Source organism: Ambystoma mexicanum, chromosome 12 (genome assembly GCF_040938575.1).
Source record: "Ambystoma mexicanum isolate Mex_15411 chromosome 12, UKY_AmexF1_1, whole genome shotgun sequence".
Lineage (NCBI taxonomy): Eukaryota > Metazoa > Chordata > Amphibia > Caudata > Ambystomatidae > Ambystoma > Ambystoma mexicanum.
In genome coordinates, this window is record NC_090936.1 from 883,044,313 (window position 1) to 883,063,038 (window position 18,726).

Genomic DNA, 18,726 nt, shown 5'->3' on the forward strand with positions numbered 1-18,726 from the left:
CTGCACATGTTAGGCAGGCACAAGCGAGGTCAATTAACAATGTAGTACTATGAATGGATTGGAGGGGGGCGAAACCCAGAGAAATGTGAAAATAGTAGCAACATGCAGCTGATGAATCTGACAGTGCCTAGTGCCGACTGCAAATACATGGAGATTGACAAAACCTACAGTGGAGACAGAGGATATTTGCTTTGTGCAAAATGTGCATAGTTCGTCTTCTAAATCAGGAAAATAAAAATGTTTCTCTCAGACCCACATGCCCCAAAGATGGATTTTCCTTGTGGAGAAATCACATGCAAACATTTTTTTGAATAATGCAAAAATGGTGAAATACCAGGGACCTACATTTACATCCCCATGCCTTTTACGGGCAATGCATGCGGTTAAGGTTAGCTCAAGATTAGGGTGGGGTCATGGGTGTGACGTCTTATGTTGAAAGTACGCATGCGTAAGCCTCGTTTTGGGCCGCGCATGCGCATTGTGAATAAAGACGGTTTGTGCAGCAGTTGCCGCCGGGACCCTGGAAAGCACAGATGTATGTCTCTTGTCTCTGTGATTGTGTGCGAGTACAGGATGGCCCGAGGCACGGACCCGCCCATCACATTGGCGACGAGGCGTGATCCAAAAGAGGGAGCGGTTTGACACGCGCGAGTGTGTCAACCAGCAGCATTTTTTTTCATTTGGCATCCCGAACCCGACGCGAGCAATGGCGGCTATGTTATTTTCAGCGGGTAAGACAGTAGCGGCCCGCGCGGGCGCTCGTGCGCTGCCCACGTGCTAAGGGATAACCTACAATCCAATTTTTGGAACTTCTGTAGTTCTCCAGGCCAGGAGGACTGCAGTGAAGCCTGTGACCAGAGGGTCTTGATACCAGGATGGTCATCTAGGTATTGAATTACAGCCAGGTGCCTGTGAGGATCATCACAGTTGCACCGCATCATAACAGCTCATGTATCCAGGTATGTCAACATCTGTCTAAGTCAGGTTTGCGGCCTCTAACCCCGTTCCGAGGTGCCTGTGCGACCTGTGAAGATGGCGGACAGCGATGGAGAAGAGCCTGTGGGGCAGGCGGTGGTGCGCAGACAACATGGATCATTACTGCCAATGCAGGAATTTGACACTTGGGGCCCACCTTTGAAATTGGGCCCAAAATGGTTACTGTGGATAAGAAAATTGGACATGTACTTCACAGAGACCAGTGAGACCAACGTTGACGCAAAAAGAGCGACACTGCTCTACTCAGCAGGGATGGACGTTCTTCACATTTATGAGTCTCTAAACCTGCAAGTGGTGACGTACGATGCTGTTAAAACGGCCCTTAAGAACTATTTCATTCCTTTATCTAATGTTGATTATGAAGGATTTCTCTTTTGCGGCGAGAAACAGCAGAAGGAGGAATCCCTTGACCAGTTCTGCGCACGGCTGTGGCAGATGGCTGCAGGGGGTAGAATATGGGGTGAAAAGGAATGGGGTGGTGGGGGCCTCCCCTTGTAATGTCAAAGTGAATGCCAGGGGAAGAGAAAGACAGGAGAAGTAAAGGTATGGCGAAGTGAATGCAGGGGAAGTAAAAACGTACAACCCAGCGAATCATTGTAGGAAATAGCAATGAGAAAAGTATTTCCTGTGCTCTCGGTGGGTGCTTTTAAAATATTTTGCACTAACTTCAAGGTGATACAGGAAAATCTCCCTATATTCCTGCAATTGAAACTGAAAAGAAACACCCCTGACCTAAATATTAGATTTTCTTCTCTGCAGACATTGGCGATCCCGTTCGTCTTGAAAAAGAAACTGAGCAGCTCTGCCTTACCCCGTCTAAGCTCACAGACTGGACCCCAGCCCAAGGATATGAGAGACATCCCAGGTTACTCAAGGTTTAAAAAGCCACCAAAACATGGCTTTTGCACCTTTAACAGGGATAATATTTTGCTAACAAATATAAATTTGAATCAGTTAGGATCTAATTGAATTGTACCCTTATGCGTGCGCCCCAATCTTTGTGTGTGCTCGCTAGTCACATGGTGCAAGTTTCGGGGTTGTATGCCCTGCATACACATAGGCATAGAGCGATCCTTACCTAGCAAATCCCAGTTTCTGTACCTTGGCAGACAGAGGATATTGTGTATCTCTTTAAGGAATGCAGATGGCTTTAAGGCGTGACCATCGCTGGCCATTACTGGTCTACCTGATTGTTTTTTTAATGTTTATACTGTGTTGTTCGTTCTGTTTTTAAAGGCTCTTTATTGGTTATAAACTACTGTTACTTCCAGTATGAGGCACCATGTACAATTTGCATGTCTCAGCTAGAGGTCTGACTCGGTATCTGTCTTTGATCCCTGAATAAACTTTGCTTATACAAAGTGTTAAAATTGTGATTGGCGGAAGGTTGTGAATTAATTTAAACAACTATATTAAGGTGTGCGTCTATCTATCTTCATTGAGCACAGATGATCAGATGTATTACATAGGTATAACATTGAATAAACATATATTTTTATTTAGATTACATTCTCCGAAGAAGAGTTGGTATGAAAGGAAACGCGTCAAAAGGCAGAAACATCTTGCTGGTTATCAATAAGAATTAAGCCATTCCATTGCTCTGTTTTTACTCACTTGATGTGTGACTATGATATGATTTGATAAGTCATTTATAACGCGTCTATACAAAAGTGTTTCTAGGCAAGACAAGGAAGGGGAAGACAGAGGGGAACGAACAAACGATCTTACTAGGCCTTGTGTCATTCAGATCATGCAAGTTCAAGGTGAAGGAAGAGAATTGCCAGGGCGAGGGAAGAGGAGAGTGCAATAGCAAAGCTCAAGTAAGTGTCGCTGGGGTGGCCGGCTCTAAATACAAGGAGGAAGGGGACTGTAGGGTTACAGATACAGTCCCTAGTGCCTGGTAGGCCTGGAGGCAGTACAATGGACTAATGGTCGCAAAGGGGCCTGTCCCCCATAAGGTTCAGAGGGTGGCCAGGTAACCAGTTAGTGCAGCAGACAGGAACATCAGCAGGGGAGAGAGAGAAAACTGAAGTGAAAAGGAAGGTCATGTATTGCTTCCAGAATCTGAGGTGTTCCTGCTCAAGTTTGAGAGAGGCAGGGAGGCTGTTCAAGAGGGAGGCACCAGCCGAGAAGCGAGATCTATCCCCCACTCTCTGCCTGGAGAAGCATCTGACTCTCAGAGTGTTGGACGTGGATGTGCAGAGGACTTGAGAAGGAAGGTATTTTTGGAAGAGAGCGTTGGATGTAGTGTGTTCCCTGCCCCAGAAAGCCTTGTGGAAAATGCAGAGGGTCTTGAACCTGATCCTTGCAGCCACCGGGAGCCAGTGGAGACATTTCAGGGCTGGAGAGATACGATCCCTGGGCTTGAGTCTAGCAGTGCTGTTCTGGATTAGTTGCAGAGGGCGAAGAGTAGAGGCAGGATGATTTAGAAAGAGGCTGTTGAAATAGTCCAGCCTGGAGTTAACCAGGGCTCTGGAGATAGTGAGCTTCTGGGGGAAAGTGAAAAAAGCAAGAATACCTCTTAGGAGGTGCAGCTGGTGGTGGGACTTCTTAGAGAGGTTGGTGATTTGAGGAGAGTAGAAAAGGGTGGAGTCGAAATGACACCAAGGACTTTTGTCTCTCAGGAAGGCACAGGTAGAGGGCCCAAGGAGGGCGGCCAGAGTGAACAAGAGAAATCGAGAGCAGGGGTCCCAATGAGATTGTTAGTGGCACACTATTCCTGAATCGCGGATAGACAGGAATGAGCGAGAGAGGAGAAGAGGCAGAGGGGACTTTGAAAATATAATGTAAAAAATGTGGGAATTTCTACTTCAAGAATGTTAAATGAAGTTGTACATGTTGGACATTGACACAAAAAAAGATGTATTTTGAATGAATAATTATACGTTTTGAAGTAACAAGAGTGATTATTTTGTCTGTATTCCCAGTTGATAAGATACCCACTTGGGCAGTGTGCAACACGTGTATTTATCACAGGTTTGATGTGGCCTATGCGCCCACATTTAATCTTAACCAATGACTTTACTCTGGGCATCCTTATTTATTTATTTATTTGCATTTTTAAAGCGCTCACACAGCCCACGGGCATCGAGGCCCTGTTACAGGAATTGTTTGTTTTAGTTGTGTAGTTGTTTTTCTTAGTTGCATATTTATAACGTGCTTAAATGCTTAAATACTCAGCGGTTTCTAAGCGCAGACCTGGGGATTGAACCTGTGTTGCTTCGTGCCGTCTTGCTTCCAAGGCGAGCACGTTGCTCCTGAGCTATCCTCCCTTCCTACACACCACAATTGCCTCTCTATGTGATTGCAGAAGGGGTTCACCACGTGCAAATCAGGATTGGTCCTGCCACCATTGGGAGCATTTCATCTAAAACTGCTGTGCCACGTCCCTTCTACATTCAAACCGGGAACCCCAGCCATGATTCAGCCTTGTTTTGCCTCATCGGTGACAAGCTCTAACCAAAGAAAATGTGATTATTGAAAGGTTATGAATTAATCTTAACTATGGTTATTGCTCTGGGCAACCTTCAACACCGCACAGTGCCTTTTACTTTCTTCCACCTGAAACTACTTGTGGATTTTCATGTTTTATGATCACATGGATCATTCTACTGACAGGCTTAGGGGTGTGTTTTTGTAGCTGATACTCTTTTCTTCCACATTTATACATGGAGCCCTGGGCCCTGGGTCCATCCACTATGATATTGCTGCACTGCCGAAGGTTTAGGCGTTAGTACTTCATTCAACGCTCAATCTTCACTTTCCACAGGAAAGCCATATCAAGACTGGGTTCACGCATTCTCATCTTTATTCTTTTACATCCGGATTGGCACTCAATCTCACCCTTCATCTAGCGGGCAAGCCAGTTAACGTATTTTAATCTTTATACACCAAATGTATACAAAAAACATAAAAATATCTTAAAAATGCATGATATGACATTTCCAACGAGCATCAATTATTTGATAAAGCAAAAACGAAAGGTATGTGTAAATTCAATTTAAACATTTTAACCAATATGTGTGGTTAATAAGGACGTGAAGGATATATTCAATGGAAAGGAAACCCTCTATGTTGTTTATCCTTAAATTGGTCAACACATATTTGTGTTCCTAGGTCTCAAAACTAAACAATGTAATTGATTAAATCAAATTTTTGTGGTCTGTTGAGCCCGTCTTCAGGACACTGTGTGAAAGCACAGGCTAGTCAAAAATCAGCACAATGCGTGCAGGTCATCTCATCGTCAAGCTCTAAAAGTTAAAATGGAAAGTATGTATTTGTAATAATCTAAAAACAACCATTTGATCTCTATTGTCGGTTTGGTGGAAAACTTCACTAACCTTAAATTTCTTTGCAGGCGTGTGAGGATTCATTTTATTTCATATCAATGACCGCAGGTAGTCATTCAATGGCATTTTGTGGCATCTGTAAAAGAAATAGTGAGTGTAATGAGTTCTCTTAACTCCTACTAAAAACATCTCACTTTAACCATTTGTGCAATGATATTTTTTCTTTTAGAGCTATTGCAAATCAACAACGTGCATTGCAGTCCGTATTTGGATAACTGACAATGATTGTCAGACTATATGTGCAATCAAACATTAGTTTTAGCCAAGACAGCTATTTTGTGATTCTAGATGTTTCAGATCATGGTAAGTGATACTGGGATCCTCTGGTAATCATTCAACAGTTAGCAACATCATCAAAGATGCGTTATACATCGCCCACGGGGCATTGTATGTCAGCAAAGTACCCAAGGCATGCTTTATTTACCTGAGAATTACAGATGTCAACCCCGTATTTCTATATTCTCTCAATGTTTATCAGTTAATCCTACACCCACGGTGATATTGGATTCCCGCATCTGTGTTTTCGCCGATACTGCCGGAGGCGTTCAGTGCATCAGAAATGCAAAGTTTCAGCTTAAATCTGTCTGTATGAAAAATCGTACACGAAAAGTCAGCCATGTAATTGTGTCTTGCTTACGCGTTTACGATTTCCAAAGGCAGTTTTCAAAGTCAGTTTAAGATATATGCTTTAATCAACTTACTTGATGTTGAAGAGAAAGATCCTTCCGGTGGGTCGCGAGTAAATTCACAACGCCGACTGCAATGAACGTGCAGAAGTTAACCGTGTGATGGCACTGATGGAACACTATAATGTGCTTCCAGTCGGAGTGCATGGTTCTAATTCCATCACCATCTTGGGGGAGTAGAATCGCGACTATGTTGCAACTGATGTGGATGACCTTGCTTGTTACATTTAATAATCTAAAAAATCCCTACTATGTGTAAGGTATTTTTCAAAATGGTGTGCGCATTCAGGTGCACATGCTGGAATCGTTTAACACATTTTGTAGATGATGTCATAATGGAACCGTGGAGGGGACATTTATTTCTTCTTATCCCAATTAGTAAGATGTCATTTTCATGGGGGAATTATGCTAATCACACGCAGGGATTTCACTGATGTTCTCTATCTTTACTTAGAAAACTAGGGATCTTATGTCTGTAGTATTGCCAGATGGATGAAAGGAAATATCCCAGATGTTGCCATAGCTCATTCTTGAACTTAAATAGAAAGCTTGTTACGGTGGCCATGTTGAAAACAGGTGCATGCCGCAAAGTGTGTTTAAAGAACAGCCATGTATTTGGAGATGTTATTTATGAATAAACAGATTCCATTCAATTGCAATATTTAACCCCACCTTGACAGAGTTCAGGTCAAAGCTCCATTTTTGTTCTAATTGCCTGAGTTTAAAATCTCTGTCACCTCCTCTGGGATGGGCTGAGACTGTCTGAATGATACACCAAAAGATGTCTTCTTGGTTATGTTTGGCACTGGTGAAATGAGTCACAAGAGGTTCATCAACGATGCATTTTTCACACATGAGCAATGCTCACAAATTCTTTGTTTTACAGGTCTCTTTGTTTTTCCAATGCATAAAAGTCAGCAAAGGCATTTTATACCATATATGGGCCACGGTGTATTGCAATCGGTGAATGTTTTCAATTGCAACTTGCGGCCGTTCAACTCAATTTCTTTGAGATTGCTGGTTCGACGGCAAATTAAACAGTTTCCGCATTTGAAATGCCCTACTACAGGGGGCAATTGCCATAGAGTGGTTTGTACACAGTTTCTCCCTTTATCTTTAGCAGCGTAGGTGTGAACTAATTTGTCTCGTAAATTTGGCATTCGCTTAAATGCAAAACGTGGTTTCTGGATGGCGAAGTCTTCTGTGTGTAACATACCCCAATTATTTTTAATGCATCTGCGAAGTTCATGGCTGATAGGTGAAAATGTAGACACACATGTAATTTTGTCTTCCTTTATTTTAGAGTGTTTCTCAAGGGAAAATTCTCTATTTACATTGCGTGCATCTAATAGATCCCAGATTACATACAGTAGGGCAGGCAGAGCACAGAGAAAAACGATGAAACATGATTTGTTCATGTTTTTGAATTCCCAGTGCATGACGGAGCACTTAAATTCCCTGTCCTTGGCTATGCCTTTGACCACTCTAATTTTGCAAATTTATATTGGGTGGTCATCCGTTTGCCATGCCCCTACCGCCCATCCATGCGCATGTTTCCAAATGTGAAACTTGCATGCACACAGCGTGATCAGTGGACATGCAACCCAGGTGTTTGAGGGCACATTCTGTGATTTCTCCCTTTCGTGAATCATGCACATGTTGCTCGTGCACAAGTGTTGCCCTTTTTGGAATGCACATATATTTGAATGCAGAAAACTGCACTGTGAATTGGAAAGAAAGTATTTAGCTTGATCAGCTTAATTTATATTGATTTCTGGAAAAAAGGTGTTTTACCAAGAAGCATTGGGCAAAGGTCATATTGATGGCCAGAGAATCCCACTACTTGGTCTTCACATCGATATTATGAAATAGTTAATACATTAATGCAGATGGTTGTGGGAATGAAGCTGTAAACTGTGGAAACAAGACAGACAGTAAATAAAGACAGATTTTAAATAAATATCCAGCAGTTCCAGCATTAAGGCATAATGATGAGAATGGTGGGCTGTACTGGGGAGCCAGACCCTTTTAACCCTCTTGACAATTGCGTTATTGTTACTATTCACATAGTAGGACGTCCATAGTGTGAAAGGGTTCTGCAAAAAATAAATTGCCCATGCAGAGCACCTAGCAGATGTTTTTTCACCCTAAAAAAAGCATGTCCAAGATTGTCACTGTGGAAATTGCTTACTTGCGCTCCACATTGAGCCTATCTTTCATTTACATGATGGCTTGGGAGATGCTGGAGTGAGGATGGCAGCATTGGCGGCAGGTCGGGTGGCAGCCTAGGCCTTGTTGGGGCGGTGGACAAGTAGGAGAGAGGGGGATGTAGCAATAAGTGGGAGATGTTAGGCATTACTGGAAATCACAGGCAGTGGGTGAAATGGCAAGCCACCATTAAGGCCGCTTGGCTGTGATCATGTATTAGTTGGTAAGGACTGTGGTCTGAGCAAGCTGATTGGCTATTTGCTGAAATCAAGGTGTTGATTACAGATATAGTCAGATATGGAATCCAGTGTTAAAAGTGGTTGAGGATCTTGGGAGTTGTGCGATTAAATCCTTCTAAGACTCTGGGGCTCCATCCAGGAGAACGGCCCAGTAAAAGTTGGAATGTCCATAATTGCATGGGGAAATTTTAAAATAATAACCCTGTCTTTCTGGGAAAATGTCCTGGTAGCCAACTAGATATGATTATACTTTTCAGCTTATGTGTGTAATAGTACCCCAGGTGGTTGGAGGGAGCATGCAGCACCAAAATAATGTGAGTGGTGGGAATCACGGGAAAAGAGTGACACAGAGGTTAAAACCCCTTTATTTTAGGACCTTGCTTTGCGTCCTTTGCAGGCAAAGGGCTAGGTGTGGGCAAACCAGCCCCCTAGCCCTTCAAAACAAGGAAAGAAGGAACCGGACTTCACTTCCCAGCAGCCTCGCGTGCAGGAGAGCCACTGGGAAGCTTCTGGACCCCGCCCTGCAAAACGCTCATGCGCGCCAGGAACAAGTGGGACGCCGCTTGCGCTAAGGGATCTTGAAGAGGCAAGACGTGTTTTCAGCGGGCTCCTGCAGGCAGCTATCAGCGGGGCCACACCCCGCCTGCGAACTCTGCAGGCCCCGCTGAGTCCTACAGATAAGAGCACTTTTATCCTTGTTGCTTACCCAGTCCGAGCACTCGTACAGAGTGAATTACGCTTCACAGTCAGTGGCGCTTCGGAGCCCGGCATTGTGATTATTTGAAGCCACGCAGCTCCACGCCAAGTAGCGAAGCGGAGTCGGGTTTTCCAACACTTTAACCCTTGCAAATCCTACAGCCGGAATTCCGGCACAGTTAATCCGAGAACGGAGCACCGGCACTGTTAATTCGCTACTTTGCGAGCCGGAGCTCAGGCAGAAGTTACTCATGCTTTGTCTAAAACTTTAATGTAGCTAACGTTTAAGCCGGGTTCCGGCGGCATGTCAATGTATGATCTGATTCTCAAGCGTATGTACGCTCACTCCTGTTTTTTGGTTCTTGTAGCGGAGTTCCGTTGTTCGCACAGCAAGATAGAACACTGGTGAATTAACCCCGAGTCTCCTGCTGACAACCGAAGCTAAGTGCTTTCCTTTGTTACCTTATTGCAATGTAATTGAAATGTGTTGTGATATTATGTTCTTGCAGATCAGTGGGTATGCTGTAATAGTCATACTGCAAGACAGCGTAATTGTTAATTTGTGCAATCTAGAGAAAGCAGCATCTAGGTTCTAATTAGAATATGTGCTCAAGTGAAGGAGTGCTGGGCGAAGTTTCAATTGCTTAACAAAACCCCAGGAGGGGCAACACACCTAAACCACTCAACCTTCCCTTATCCCTCCTTTTTTCCCTTTCCTGCCTTGTTATCCGGTTTTCCTAACCACCCCAACCTAACCAACCAGCGGACCCTAACCCTCTTTCCCCGGAGGGTCACGGAAGCCTGTGTTGTTAACACCCCAGGCCCCAAGACCCAACGGGGAGGTAGGTGTACGTGCTACCTCTGCGCAAGGCCAAGATCGTGACAGGAGCGCAAGCCCACGTATCATTAAGCGCCCAGGTAGCACGTCACCATGGAGGAGGTATTAAATGCTCTAAGAGACTTCAAAACTGATTTGCTTGCCACAAGGCAGGACTATGTTAATTTGGCTGGCCAGGTCCACACGTTAACTGTTCAGGCAAATGCCCAGGCCACCCCATTGCCCACGGACCATGCACCACCCACCCCAGTCCAGGTACAGGTATCTACCGAGCCCACACTCTCCTTGTCAGCTCCAGAACGTTATCATGGGGATCCTCAAAAATTCAACCAGTTTGTAATGCAGTGCCAATTGCATTTCATCACAAAACCAAATGTGTTTCGCACGGCTCAGTCCCGCACGGCCTTTATGATTTCGTATCTTGGGGGAATGCAGCATCATGGGCCACTCCGCTAGTTACTAATGATGACACACTTCTCTATCAGTGGGACACGTTTTTGGAAGAATTTGGGAAAATATTCAATCGAAGGGCTGCAACTCTAATTAAGGATAGATAATTGCTCACTTTACGTCAAGGGGGTAAGGATTTGGTTTCCTATGTAACCACCTTTAATCGGTTGGCTGTGGAGACAGACTGGCCTCAGGAGAAGCGCCTAGCTCTGTTCTACCAAGGACTAAGGGATGAGGTAAAAGACTTGATAGCTCAGGTAGATCCACAACCCGAAACATGCTCCGCTTTGATCGATCTGGCCTTACGGTTGGATCAAAGACAGTATGAGAGGAGGCTAGATAAGCGTAAGTGGGACCCCAAGCCCATGGTCTGACTGGATCACCAACCAAAACCTGGTAAGAGCGAAAAACCCCTAGACGAACCAATGCAAATAGGGACGGTTCGAGGCCCCTTAACCAAGGAAGAGAAAGACAAACGACGTCGAGAGAAGCTCTGTCTTTACTGTGGGAAGGCCGGACATTTTGTTCGGGAATGTTTGGCAAAACCCAAAGGTGAGCAGTCGGGAAACGCGAAAGCTCGTCAGTGAGGGTGGCCCCGGCGAGCCAATCTGAAAACACCCCTAGTTCCTTAGCTAATACCCTGCAAAGCAAAGTAGCACATGTGACCGTTTCAGGTCATATCTCTTGGCAGGATCATCGGATACCGGTGCCATTGTTGCTGGACTCAGGTGCTACTGGAAATTTTGTTGATGAAACCTTAGTAACTCAATTGGGAATCCCGTTACTGTCCAAGGAATGGAGTGAAGAGGTAAAATCCGTAGATGGATCACCCAAGCAAACTCAGTGGGTACGTTTAGAATGTAGTCCACAACACTTTGAGAACATCAGCTTTGACGTGATAGCAGCGCCCCAGTTTGGCATGATTCTGGGTCTGCCATGGTTGAGGACCCATAACCCCGAAATCAATTGGACCCAAAGATCGGTGCGTTTCATGTCAAACCATTGTAAAACAAACTGCCATCTTGATAAGATCGAAGGTTTAGTGTCCTACGAAGAACATGTTATTGGGAGTGTTGAAATTGGCCTACCATCTGTCTATCAGGACCTTAGGGACGTTTTTAGTAAAGCCGCTGCAGAAACCTTGCCACCTCATCGAACATTCGATTGCAGAATAGATTTGGAACCAGGAGCGGCCTTGCCCTGTAGTAGGATTTATGCACTGACAGAATCTGAAAACGCGCACCTCAAAAACTATATTGAGACGAATCTGGCCAATGGCTTCATACGTCACTCTAAGTCACCTGTGTCATCTCCTTTGTTCTTCGTTCCTAAAAAGACCGGGGACCTAAGAACATGTATAGACTATAGGGCTATTAACCGGATAACCATAAAGAACCGCTACCCCTTACCACTGATACCAACTCTATTAGACCAAGTAAGGGACGCTCAGATATACACCAAGCTAGACCTGAGAGGAGCGTATCATCTGGTGCGGGTGCGTGAGGGGGACGAATGGAAGACTGCCTTTCGAACCAAGTTTGGTCTATATGAATATCAAGTCATGCCATTCGGCCTCTGCAACGCGCCCGCCGCCTTTCAGCATTTTCTGGACGAGGTCTTGCGGGGGTATTTGGACGTGTTCACTATGGTCTATATTGACGACATCCTAATTTACTCACGCAACATCGAGGAACATCAGGCTCACATAAAAGCAGTGCTACAGCGCTTGCATGAGCATCAGCTCTATGCAAAACTGGAAAAATGTGTGTTCCACCAAACCACAATAGAATTCCTAGGGTTCATTTTATCGCCAGAAGGCATTACAATGGATCCGAAGAAAGTCCAAGCCATCACGGAGTGGCCTTCTCCCACATCTGTAAAGGAAGTGCAAACGGTGTTGGGTTTTGCGAATTTCTATCGTCGGTTCATAGAAGGATTCGCAGCCAAAGTACAGCCCATCACCCGTTTACTCAAGAAAGGCGTAGCCTTCCAGTGGGATGCGGCTGCAGAGGCAAGCTTTGTAGCTTTAAAAACTGCATTCACATCTGCTCCTGTACTACTCCATCCCGATCCCACGCATCCTTATATCATAGAAACAGATGCTTCCAGCTATGCTCTTGGTGCAATTTTATCCCAAAGAGACGATTCCGGACAATTGCACCCGTGGCCTTCTACTCACGTTCTCTGTTACCAGCTGAACGAAATTATGTGATAGCCGATAGAGAACTCCTGGCCATCAAGGTAGCATTTGACGAGTGGCGTCATTACTTGATGGGAGCCCGGCATACGATTACAATATTGACGGACCATAGGAATCTTCAGTTCCTAAAATCAGCCAAGGCTTTGAGTCCCCGACAGCTTCGATGGGCGATGCACTTTGCCGAGTATGATTTCGTGGTAACATATCATCCGGGTACGGAGAACAGAAAGGCTGATACTCTGTCTCGTTACCCAGAACCCGACCCTAGTCAGGATAAAAAAGAGGAACCGAAGCCGATGGTACCACCCGCGCGTATTGTGGGTAGTATTGTAGTAGATGATATGTTCAATAACATACGAAAAGCCATGTCAGCTCAAGAATTAGTGCAATGGAATAATCCAGGGAAAAAACATACAATTAAAAATGGTCTACTCTTCTTTGGGTCATCCCTGTACTTACCAACACCTGCAACGCGTAAACAGGCCATTAAGTGGTGTCATGACTCGCCCTTTGTAGGGCACCCCAGAGTGGTCAAAACCCAAGAATTGGTAATGCGTCATTTCTGGTGGCCTCAAATGAGGAAAGACATCCGAGAGTATGTACATACTTGCGAGTGCTGTTTAAGAAACAAGTCAGACCACTAAAAACCGGCTGGCATGTTGCAACCCCTACCCACTCCTCCAGTACCCTGGCATACTGTTTCCATGGATCTGATCCTGGATTTACCAGCAAGTCATCATTTCACCACCATAGTGGTGATAGTAGATTCTTTGAGCAAATTAGCACATTTCATACCTTGCAAGGGGGTCCCCACGGCAAAAGAGCTTGCAGACCTTTTCCTCCAAAATATAGTACGCCTACATAGCATTCCACAGCACATCATCTCTGATCGGGGTGCACAGTTCACCTCTCGCTTTTGGAGGGCATTCTGTGAATCATTGGGAATTACTTGCGGTTGTCCACCAGTTACCACCCTGAAACCGATGGGCAGACCGAGCGAGTAAACCAGACTTTAGAACAATACCTGCGATGTATGACCTACGACAATGATTGTTCTTGGGCAGAAACCCTTTGGTTAGCTGAGTTAGCGTATAATAATGCTATGCATTCCTCCACTAAAGTGACACCGTTTTATGGCACCTATGGGTACCATCCACGGTTCCAGCTTGTGCCCCATGTTACAGACTCTGTACCAGCAGTCCAGAACCATAGGCAACATTTAATAGAAGTATGGCATGTCATCCAAACAAATCTGGAGAAAGCTAAACAAGCATATAAGACTTATGCAGATCGGAAAAGACAAACTAGTCCACCATATAAAGTTGGGCATCGGGTCTGGTTGGCCACACGAAATTTACACTTGCAAGGCCCTAGGAAGTTCCAACCCCAATTTGTGGGCCCTTTTCCCATCGAAAAGATCATAAATCCAGTGGCTGTTCGCCTGACCTTACCACCTAGAATGCATGTCCATCCAGTTTTCCATGTATCCTTGTTAAAGCCTGCCTCAGCCTTAATGCGCCTTAGTAAGCCTCCACCTATTATGGTAAATAGTGTGCCAGAGTTTGAAGTGAAATGCATGCTAGATTCTCGTGTTGTGCGAAGAGTTTTCCATTACCTGGTGGATTGGTTGGGCTATGGTCCCGAGGAGCGCTCATGGGAGCCAGCTACTAATGTCCATGCTTCTCGTTTGATCCAAACATTTCACCTGAACAATCCCTCTAAACCACGACCTGTTGGGAGGGGGAGTACTGTCAGGATACCCCAGGTGGTTGGTGGAAGCATGCAGCACCAAAATAATGTGAGTGGTGGGAATCACGGGAAAAGAGTGACACAGAGGTTAAAACCCCTTTATTTTAGGACCTTGCTTTGTGTCCTTTGCAGGCAAAGGGCTAGGTGTGGGCAAACCAGCCCCCTAGCCCTTCAAAACAAGGAAAGAAGGAACCGGACTACACTTCCCAGCAGCCTCGCGTGCAGGAGAGCCACTGGGAAGCTTCTGGACCCCGCCCTGCAAAACGCGCATGCGCGCCAGGAACACGTGGGACGCCGCTTGCGCTACGGGATCTTGAAGAGGCAAGATGTGTTTCCAGCGGGCTCCTGCAGGCAGCTATCAGCGGGGCCACACCCCGCCTGCGAACTCTGCAGGCCCCGCTGAGTCCTACAGATAAGTGCACTTTTATCCTTGTTGCTTACCCAGTCCGAGCACTCGTACAAAGTGAATTACGCTTCACAGTCAGTGGCGCTTCGGAGCCCGGCATTGTGATTATTTGAAGCCGCGCAGCTCCACGCCAAGTAGCGAAGCGGAGTCGGGTTTTCCAACACTATAACCCTTGCAAATCCTACGGCCGGAATTCCGGCACAGTTAATCCAAGAACGGAGCACCGGCACTGTTAATTAGCTACTTTGCGAGCCGGAGCTCAGACAGAAGTTACTCATGCTTTGTCTAAAACTTTAATGTAGCTAACGTTTAAGCCGGGTTCCGGCAGCATGTCAATGTATGATCTGATTCTCAAGCGTATGTACGCTCACTCCTGTTTTTTGGTTCTTGTAGCGGAGTTCCGTTGTTCGCACAGCAAGATAGAACACTGGTGAATTAACCCCGAGTCTCCTGCTGACAACCGAAGCTAAGTGCTTTCCTTTGTTACCTTATTGCAATGTGATTGAAATGTGTTGTGATCTTATGTTCTTGCAGATCAGTGGGTATGCTGTAATAGTCATACTGGAAGACAGCGTAATTGTTAATTTGTGCAATCTAGAGAAAGCAGTATCTAGGTTCTAATTAGAATATGTGCTCAAGTGAAGGAGTGCTGGGCGAAGTTTCAATTGCTTAACAAAACCCCAGGAGGGGCAACACACCTAAACCACTCAGCCTTCCCTTATCCCTCCTTTTTTCCCTTTCCTGCCTTGTTATCCGGTTTTCCTAACCACCCCAACCTAACCAACCAGCAGACCCTAACCCTCTTTCCCCGGAGGGTCACGGAAGCCTGTGTTGTTAACACCCCAGGCCCCAAGACCCAACGGGGAGGTAGGTGTACGTGCTACCTCTGCGCAAGGCCAAGATCGTGACAATCAGGTGGCGGGCATGGAATGTATTTGCATCACTGTATATTGAAATATAACCACGGATTCCATGTCTTGTAGTTCAGAGGAGAGCTTCCAGGATAGGTTTCCCAGAGTCTAATTAATAAAAGCCAAAAGAAATGACATGCTGCTTTATATTCAATGTAAATGGGAGACAACGACATTATATCTAACATGGCACCCTGGTCTTTGTCACATTAATATAATATTTCCCTCCAATCCTAGCCCCTTTTATTCCCCAGTATTTTACCTTCTATAATTTAAGGACAATGTTGGGTTTCTGGGGGCTCTACTTATTTTTTAAATGCGGCTTTCCATTTCTTGGAGAATCATCAGGGAACCAGCCCCTCTGGAATCATTCCATCATTAAGCCCTCATTTCAGCTGGCTGTATGGAAGCCAATTCCGAGCTGGGTTGGCCATCCCTCTCTCAATGGCTTCCGTCTCTAGTCTGCATGGGGACTGTGCCATTGCCAAGTCTGTTGTGGTTGCAATGCAAACCCCCCAAATGTTCACCAGTTATGATTTCTAAAGCAGAGATATCTCTGCCTTGCCCTCGGCCTCCTAAACCTAAATCATGCATAGTCGGCAATGGACCTGGCCAGCGGTCACTTTGAATGGGATATGGAATTCGACCACTCCCCATCCCACCAAGCAACATGTAGTGGCCATTGGCAAAGGCCTCTCACAATGCCCAAATGTCTGTGCTCACTCTTAGCAGGCAACGGCCATTCCCCGTAGCTGTGACAGTGGCCCTTTCCCTGGAGCATCATTTTCGGCTTTGGTCCACGCTATACAAAATGTTTGAATTCGTACTTGCATATTGTGCAGTGTTTGGAGTATGCACACACTATTATTTGTGTCTCTCATTTGATTCTCCTGGATGTTGCAGTTTTGTAGTGATGTATATTTTTGACATCTGTGCATTTCCCAAGCCCTTAATATATCTATTGTATCATAATTGTTTAAAGAAAAAATGTACTTTTCATTTGCCTGTTTTTCTAAATTTGTTTTGTAAAATAAAGACACTCTATCTGCAAACCTCCTGGAACAAGTATGCCGTATTGGCCTGCATTTCAAAAACCTGCCCGCATAGCACATTTTTTCAGACAGTACTGGACTGCGCCTATGCAAACATTTATTGAAACAACAGAAATGTGCACGGGTGCAATTTTTTGGTTCTAGTTCTGTATCTATTAATCGCCAGTTTTAGGTTATTCTTAAAAAAAAGTCTGTGTTTTTGGCCGCCACAGAATTGCCTCAAATGGGCAACAAATTGACATAGACGCCATTCATCCTGGGGACTCACTTGAAAATCCTCATGCCAAGTTCCTTTTGCACACCCCACACCACACCACCTCCCCTGACTTGCCTTGTCCTCAACTTCCAAGATCCAGCCTAGTCACCCGAACCTGCCATGTGCTGTTTACCCGCTTCCTGGCAACACTCTTCCCTTCTCCCAGCCCCACACAACCTGTTTGCCCCTCCTGCAACCTTCCTCTCCTGTCTTTCGGCCATCCTACCCCCCCTGCGTCCCCCTCCCTCCCTGTCGTGCTCTCCTCTTCCATTGGCAGGCTTCAGAGGGTATCTGTTCTTGTGTGGACTCTTGTGGGAGGTGGAGGAGATACAGTCTACAGACCTACAATGCAAACATTGCACTAAAATAGCCCCCCCCTCAGGCCACACATTATCTGGCAGCAGGGGCAACTCAATAATTTATAATTCTGAGGGTGATAAATCGAGTACCATGAATCTGTGCAAACATTGTGACAACAAGTGCTATAATCAAAAGCAGTCTATTCCTGTACTTTTTCCTGATCCGCCTAGAATTAATTAAATCATTGAATCAGCCACTTCACCCACACTCTCGGCACTATTTTAGCCCATTTTATCTCTGGTACTAATGGCCACATCCTTCCAAGATGTTGCTTATCATTTTATCATTAGGGGACTCGCTGCAGCTTAATGGTGGTGGTAGATCTCACATTTTCAAGCAAGGGCCTTGGCTAGAAAAATGTTTGTAAGAGGAAATGAGTGTGACAATCTTTCAAGCACATACGACTTCACTCTCTCAGACATTGGAGGATGTGGAGTTGTGTGCCTACCTGGATTCCCCATCATAGACTGTGGGTCAGGGTTTGAGTGTGGCTCATCGACTGGGAGGATGCCTCATTACCTGGGGAACTCCTAAATGAACTGGGTCCTAGCTTTCAATCCGCTCCGCCGTTGTTATGTTGAATGTGTTGCATGCATTGGGCATTTAACACCTGAGGAATTTAATAGTATTTATTTATTGTTTAAATTTACCCCCTGCTTGTTTGCATGTTTTTTATGTGCTGTAATTAGTCTGGGTGGTTTAAATAAGTACCGGAAATGAGCACTGGTGAATGTGTACAGTATATATCATTACCTGTTTTTTTGTTTGATCTCCTGTTTTTTACAGTAAATGTTGTTATTCATAGGTTTTACAAGATACAGATTGTCACAGCTCCATTTCTGTTTTTACCAATGGAGGACTACATGTGCCAGAATGCATGGAACATATTGATATTTACTACACACAATGTAAACGACAAGTAAAAGCTGCACTACACATGTTCATCAATATTTATAACGGTTTAGTTTAGTTTAGTTTAGTTTATTAATTTGTATAGCGCGCCATACCCTGGAGTATCAGGGCGCAAGAGGACAAGGATATGCTCAACTTAGTTACAGGTACATAGAAATGGGGGTACAAAGATGCGCTGAGCTTGGTTACAGATATGCTCAGCCATTGCAAGTACAGAAAAAAAAAAGGCAGGAAGTGTAGACATAGGCAATATTACAGCAATCGAATGTGAACAGGGAGACATAAGCAGAATTATAGCAAGCAAATATGAACAGGGAGAGATCCAGGACAGGGGTGCGAGGAGCATGCTCCTGTTCACGTAATATATAGTTATATACAGTATTGTACAATGTGAAAAGTGGACTAGTTAGTTGTCATT